Raw genomic sequence first — 7544 nt, 5'->3', positions numbered from 1 at the left:
GACCCTCCCCTCTGCGGAGGATCAGATCTAGCGTCCAATCAGGAGACCACTAGAGAAGAAAGTTGAACTTGCAATTGCGGCACCAAAAACATAAAAACTTAGATTTCTCGGTCATGTAATCTGCATTACCAACACCACAGATATAGTTACGCCGCTCTCCCGGTCTTCTATATAGCGCTTTCAGCAGTTTTAAGGGCGGGCTGCTGACCGATTCCCTTTAAAAACAGTTCATACCACCAAACATTTTAAAAATTTACAAAATTTTTTTTTCAATCTAAGACATCTTGGTTTTGAAAAACCAACAAAAGGCACCCCACCATGTTTATGGCGTCTTGTGTTTTTCCATAAGACACAGCCGCAAAGCTGAGTAGCGCCCGGCCAAACCTTACAGGCGTGCGTCCTGTGCATTACCTGTCATTAGAAAAAGGGGTGGATAGACCTGGAGCTTGGGCCACTAGTGATATTTAGGCCCCAGTCGACAGCGTACACTGCACGGTGAACCATCCAACCTAAGATCGGCGCTGAAGCTGAGAAATTATTTGTGGTATTAATTCATCATGACTGCTGGAAGGGGACACCCTCTCAGAAATGTAAAAAAATCCTCTGTAAAATTTCACCATACTTTTTAATCAGTTTTTTCCCGGGACGGACTGTAGGGCAGTGTAATCAAAAGATGTGAACAGGTAAAATCTCATTTATACAGATATATAAGCGGCCTCGCTGAAATGTCCACGGGGTGATGACAGTTTCCATTTGCAAGCGCTGACACATCTTCATACCCAGTGGGGGGACCACAGAAAATTGTACATTTTCTTTCTGATTTTATCCGGGAATCCTTTAAGTTTAATTTGTTTTTATTGGTCTGTCAGGTCCTTTGCTCGAAGGCCATGAGAAAATAACTAAATCAAAATCTTCAAGATCATATTGGGGGTTTATAAAATGATTTATGATAAACTTGAGCTTCATGCCTACAGCTCATAATGATCTTTACTGTGTGAAAAAAAAATTCTGCATGGTCTCCAATGACAACACTTCCTGTCCATATTCTCTCACATGTCAGTGTTGCCATAGGGATACAGGTCCTCATACTGATTGAAAAAAAACAAATTTGGTTTACATTTTTCTTGCACAGGAAAGAACATGAAAGAAAAGATCTGATGTCTCATTCATGGTTGCAAAGCTCAGCGCAGAGTGAGCATGCTCTGCTGTTTCTGTATATCCCATTGATTTTAATGTGGAGCCCCTGCTGGGGCAAGAGGGCCGGTTTTATAGAAAATGGGGCAGCAAGTAAAGCTTTCTCGTTTCCCATTTTTAGATCCACTTTCAAGTTGCTCCCAGGGTTTCAGTCCTTGGTGGCCACCTAGGAAACAGTGGCCCTGGGCAATTACCCAGTTTGCCACCCTCCATAACCCTTTGGGACAGGGCACTCTACGGTGGGAATTCCAGTTGTCAGACCACCAGCTTTCACATTTTTATGTTAAATCTAGTTATAAACACTCCTTTAAGCCCTTTGTTACTTATGTGTTATACCTATAAAAGCAATCTGTAATGTCCAGAACGTCTCTACTTTTGAAAATTAGCTCAATCTAATTTTTTGTGAATCATTTACTTGGGTCTCTTTATTTCTGTTAATAAAATAAATGTTCAAGTTCATGGGCTCTTTACAAAATTTGGAACAGGACCCCCCAACCTATCATGTGCCACTTAAAATATTAGTCTTTGCGCCTCCTTAGGCACCAGGGCCCGGGTGCAACTGCTACTTCTGCACCCCCTATAGCTATGACACTGACTGTGACCATTTCTTCTGCTATGGATGAATAATCCCAACAGTCAAACAACAAAGAAATCTAACTCTATAATACCCTAAATGTGGTAAAAACATGTCATCAGATCCACCCAGTGGTCACTCAGGGTTTTCCTACCATAAACATTTATAGCATATCCACAGGGTCCCAGTGCTGGCCACCACATCTGGGTGGAGGTTGAAAGGAGAGGTGGCCATGCATGTGTGTGGCTCTCATGTGGATATGCCATAAATGTCTCTAAAGGGAGAAGCTTTTTAATTGGGTCCAACTTTTTAGTATTCGGTAGGTTGCCCATTTGCTTTCGTAAAGTGCTGTCCTTATGATACTATTGATAAATGTGTCCCATTAAGTTTTACTCTTTTACCAATTTACACAAATAATCTTGGTCTATTTATTGTCCCAAAACAAAAACATTGTTGCCAGATTATCAGTGTTTCCGAATAAATTTCAATTTTATTTGAAATATTTTTGTTTATTTTTTATTTAAATTGATAGATGATATCTCCTGGAAAGGTTGTAAAGGTCCTTCAGAATCATACAGGAAAACAGCTTGTTAAAGGAACATTCCTGGCAAAGCCGATACATTGTGTTATGCTTAGTGCATTTTCCTACTTTTTAAAAAAAAAATCTTTGTGTCATGCTCCACCCTCTCTGACCCTGCACTAGGCATAACACAGTGTATCGGTTTTACCTGGAGTGTTTCTTAAAGAGGTTTTTTCATATTCGATATTTATCACCAATCCACACCTTTTACTTTCTATCGCGACCGGCAGAAAATGAATAGGGCAGTGACTGAGCATGTACAGTACCTCTTCATTCATATGGGCGCATAGGGTCTGCCAGGTATGCCCGTTCTAAAAATCGGTAGGGGTCCCAGTGGTGGATAGGTGATAAACTTCGCTAATGGGAAAAAACCTTGGAATCTGACATTCTAACTAATGAGAGCTAATATGGGTCTACTGAGACACAGCAGTTCTAATATAATGAGCTGCACTAGGATGGACCTGATTGTTGGGAGTAGTACAGGGTCTGCCATGTCTGTGGCTGCGGGCCATTAGCGCCTCTCTCCCCATGACAGCCACGAGTTGGCGAGCACTGGCCCCAGTCTCCTCCTCAGGAGACACCAGCGCTCGCTTCCACTCACCTCAGCCGGATCCCGTAGGGTGCACGCGCACGCTCGTGCCTGCTCTTAAAGGGGCAGCACGTGCATCGGACTTTGATGAAGCATCAGACCGTGAGTACCCTGGACAATAAGAGGGGTCCAGCCCCCTGCTTCGATGCCTGAGTGTTGTTGTTTCCCTAGTTTGTCTATGCAATGGTCTCCTAGTGTGTTCCTGTTCCTGTTCGTGTTCCTGTTCCCTGCCTAGTCCCAGCCGAGCCTGCCTTGCTACTGTCCGAGCTGCCACAGGTACCCTATACGAACTATAGACATTGACCTGAGCCCTGTTGGCCAGCTGCCATACCACCAAGGCGGTATGGCCCAGTGGGTCCACAGACCCTATGTTACAGGGTCACTCTTCCATATTGGCCACTACAAAAACATTGGCCTTCATTTATTATGCCATTTATGCAAGGTTTTGGTGTAAACTGCACCAAAAAAGTTGCAACTTTTCTTGTCGCTCACCAAATTTGGAAAGTGACAAGAATAGTGGGTGGCTTCTCCAAGTAGATGTAGTTTAGGCCACATTTTTTTAAAAAGTGAAAATGATGCAAATTGAATTTCTTTACTATCGGGCAGTTCAAAATGCATCAAATTTATTTAGAGGCGTGCCAACTAAATGTGGGCCATTGTACTAAGATAAGGAGCCTGCCCTCCCACAGCCAATAATTAACGGAGATTACTAAAGTTTGTTCTTTGTCCCTTGCAAGGCCCATGCTCCTCCATAACTTGTCGAAACCTCCTAGTAATTATTAGATAGATAACTGTAATATATCCATTCCCAGCGAGTGATGGCTTTAATGAATAAGTTCATCTCCACGCGCAAGTAAAGTCAGAGGAAATGGTGTTCACTAGAATCAAAAATTTCTATTTTTTGAGGCTGTTAGTTAATCCGGAGAGTAATGTCATCCTTGATCAAAGACAAGGTCAGGTAGGTCAATGCACTAATTTCATCCGGCGCTTGGCAGAAGACAGTCGCGTTTTACTAGAGGGTTGTGACAGGAATTCCACAGTCTTGATCTTTTTTTTTTTGTCTTAGTTATGTAGAATTTAGACACAATGTCAATCCCATTATATTATTTCTAACTAAGACTGCTAACATATCCTCTAGCAGTAAAACACATCTTGAGAATTAGAACTCCTTTAATTTCTTGGCACTTTTTCTTAAAGTGGAATGCTGTAGCCATGCTGAAGTTCCCTGTTGAACCAAACTAGGGTCAATTCACCAACCATGATGTTTTTGGAGAAGAAGACCCACACAAACAGCCTATAAGAAGCTGGGACAGGATCCTTGCACATGCTGGCGCAATGACATCACTGTCTCTGCACCTCATAGGGTGCAGGACTGAGGAGGCTGTGGAGTTTCTTTCTTTGTGGGAATGGGGCTAGGTGAGTATAATTTTTTTATTTGCTTGGTGTAGCGTCCATGGCCGCGGACCGTCGGGTTTACTCACCTCCTGACGCCCGCAAGCCACGGATCCGTGAGCGCTGGCCCCTGTCTCCTTCCTAGGAGACGCCAGCGCTCACTTCCGCTCCGTCCTGATGTGTCCCGTAGGGGGCGCGCGCTCGCTCTCGCACGGCCTTAAAGGGCCAGCGCGCGCACAAAAGGATTGTCATGCCATGATTTCCTGGTCTATAAGAAGGCCCGAGGCCTTCTGATCCTTGCCCGAGCGTTGTTAGTCTATCCCAGTCTGTCTCGCAAATGGTCCCTTAGTGTTTCCCTGTTCCAGTTGTTACCCGTGCCCTGTTACCCGTGCCCTGTTACCCGTTCCTGTATTCCGTATTGTTCTAGTTCCTGTGCCTACCAGCGTTGGAGTCGTGTCTACTGCACCTGCTGTCGTTTGCCACGTCCAGTGTCTTCTGCCACTTCCAGTGTCTTCTGCCACGTCCAGTGTCGTCTGCCACATCGGATACTGCCCGCCACGTCTGGCGCCACCTGCCGCACCAGCCTCCATCCGTGCTGAAGCCACAGCCACCGTCTGGACTATTTCAGGTACCCAAGCATTACTGTCTGCCATTGACTTTCATACAGACTGTGACCTGGTCAGCTGCCTCCCCGCTACGGCGGAGCGGCCTAGTGGGTCCACATACCCTATGTACGTGACAGTACGCTCAGGCCATGGAACCCGCTGGCCAGCCCAAGACCGCAGTCCGGAAGATTCAGACAGAGATGCATGACCTACGCACACGTCAGGATCAACTCCTTGAGGCGGTGAATTCTATCCTGGTCCGCCTGGATCTACTCGCTGTTCCACCTCCGGTTCTTCCTCCTGAAGCGGTTGCTGTGCCACTGCCCGTTGCTCCTCCTGTTTGTTCCGGATCCACAGTTCCTCTGCCTCTTCCTCCTCGCTACGATGGTGATCCCAGAGCATGTAGAGGATTTCTCAATCAATGCACGGTTCATTTTAGGCTACGGCCTCATCTCTTCCCCTCCGAGGAGGCCAAAGTGGCATTTATTATCTCCCTCCTCGCTGGCAAGGCCCTGGCATGGGCGAACCCAATCTTGGAGCAACAAGGACCTGTATCCTCGGACCTAGCCTTATTCCTGCAGTCCTTTTGTGCCGTGTTCGAGGAGCCAGGTCGAACATCCTCTGCCGCAGCCACTCTGTTGACCCTCAAGCAAGAAGGCTCCACAGTAGGGGAGTATGCTATCTCCTTCCGTACCCTAGCAGCCGAGCTGGCATGGAACAATGAGGCACTGGTGGCGACCTTCTTGCAGGGACTGTCCTCTCACATCAAGGACGAACTGGCGGCCCGCGACCTTCCTTCTACCTTGGATGCCCTCATCCTGTTAGCCACCCGGGTTGATATGAGAATCCGGGAGCGCTCTAAAGAGGTTCGACATGAGAGCCGGGTCCACAGACCAGCACCCTCGGTCCAGAGACCACTATTGTCTCTCCTAGTGCGTGACGTGAAGAACCCATGCAGATAGACAGAACAGGAAAAGAAGCACAGACGCTCCTCTGGACTATGTATGTATTGTGGCCTCAAGGGTCATTTTGTGCGCCAATGCCCACAGAAACCGGGAAACTCCAGTACCTAGGGTTGATTGGAGAGGCAACTCTAGGTGGAACGTCTCCAAACTTTAAAACCTCTTCCAGATTATCGATTCCTGTGGCCATCGTCACCGGAGAGACATCACATCCTATGTACTACCTAAGGCTATCAATCCTATCCTGCTGGGTCTGCCATGGCTCCGTCTACACGCCCCGACCCTTGACTGGAATTCTGGAGAGGTTCTTCAATGGGGTTCCAGATGCCATAGCCATTGCCTGTCACAAATCAGTCCTGTTGTGCCCCCTCTGCCTCAGTCACTTTCCGGTCTACCTTCTCAGTATGCCAGTTTTGCGGATGTCTTTTGCAAACGAGAAGCTGAGATGTTGCCTTCACATCGGAATTATGACTGTCCCATTGAACTGGTTCCTAATGCTTCTCTTCCCCGTGGACGAGTATATCCTCTCTCCTTGCCAGAGACTTTATCGATGTCAGCCTATATCAAGGAGAACTTGGAGAGGGGTTTTATTCGAAAATCTTCCTCCCCGGCTGGGGCATGCTTCTTCTTCGTTAAGAAGAGAGATGGATCTCTTCGACCCTGCATTGACTACCGTGGTCTCAATCAGATCACAGTCAAGAACAAATACCCGTTGCCACTTATTTCCGAGCTCTTTGATCGCATACGAGGAGCCAAAAAATGTTCTAAGCTAGATCTGCGGGGGGCTTATAATCTAATCCGGATTCGCCGGGGTGACGAATGGAAGACGGCATTTAACACCTGCAATGGGCACTACGAATACCTAGTGATGCCCTTCGGACTGTGTAACGCTCCCGCAGTATTTCAGGAGTTCGTTAATGATATCTTCCGAGATATCCTCTATATGTGTGTTGTAGTTTATCGCGATGATATTTTAATTTTCTCCCCAGATCTGATGACCCATCGGAGGCATGTTCGTCAAGTTCTTCTGCGACTAAGAGAGAATCGCTTATATGCCAAGTTGGAGAAGTACACCTTTGAAAAGAGGTCTTTGCCCTTCCTGGGCTACGTCATCTCGGATCAAGGCCTTAAGATGGACCCTGAGAAACTAAAGTCTGTCCTGGAATGGCCACGCCCTCAAGGCCTAAGGGCCATACAACGGTTCCTGGGATTCGCCAATTTCTACCGGCAGTTTATTCCAAACTTTTCTTCTCTGACGGCTCCCATCTCTACCCTTACCAAGAAGGGTGTGACCGCCAAGGTGTGGACTCCAAAGGCAGAGTCCGCATTCATTAGCCTCAAGAAAGCCTTCACTTCAGCTTCAATCAACCATCACCCTGACGTATCTCGGCAGTTCTCACTGGAAGTGGACGCCTCCTCTGTTGGTGCTGGTGCACTTCTGTTCCAGAGGAGCTCCAAAGGAAAGGCAGTAGTATGTGGCTACTACTCAAGACTTTTTTCTTCTGCTGAGCGCAATTACTCCATTGGAGATCGGGAGTTACTGGCTATCAAATTGGCCCTGGAGGAGTGGAGACATCTTCTAGAAGGCGCAGCTCACCCCATCCTGATCTTCACCGACCACAAGAACCTCACCTACCTTCAGTCGGCT

Source organism: Rhinoderma darwinii, chromosome 2, assembly GCF_050947455.1.
Source record: "Rhinoderma darwinii isolate aRhiDar2 chromosome 2, aRhiDar2.hap1, whole genome shotgun sequence".
Taxonomy (NCBI): Eukaryota; Metazoa; Chordata; class Amphibia; order Anura; family Rhinodermatidae; genus Rhinoderma; species Rhinoderma darwinii.
This window is presented reverse-complemented; position numbering follows the sequence as displayed.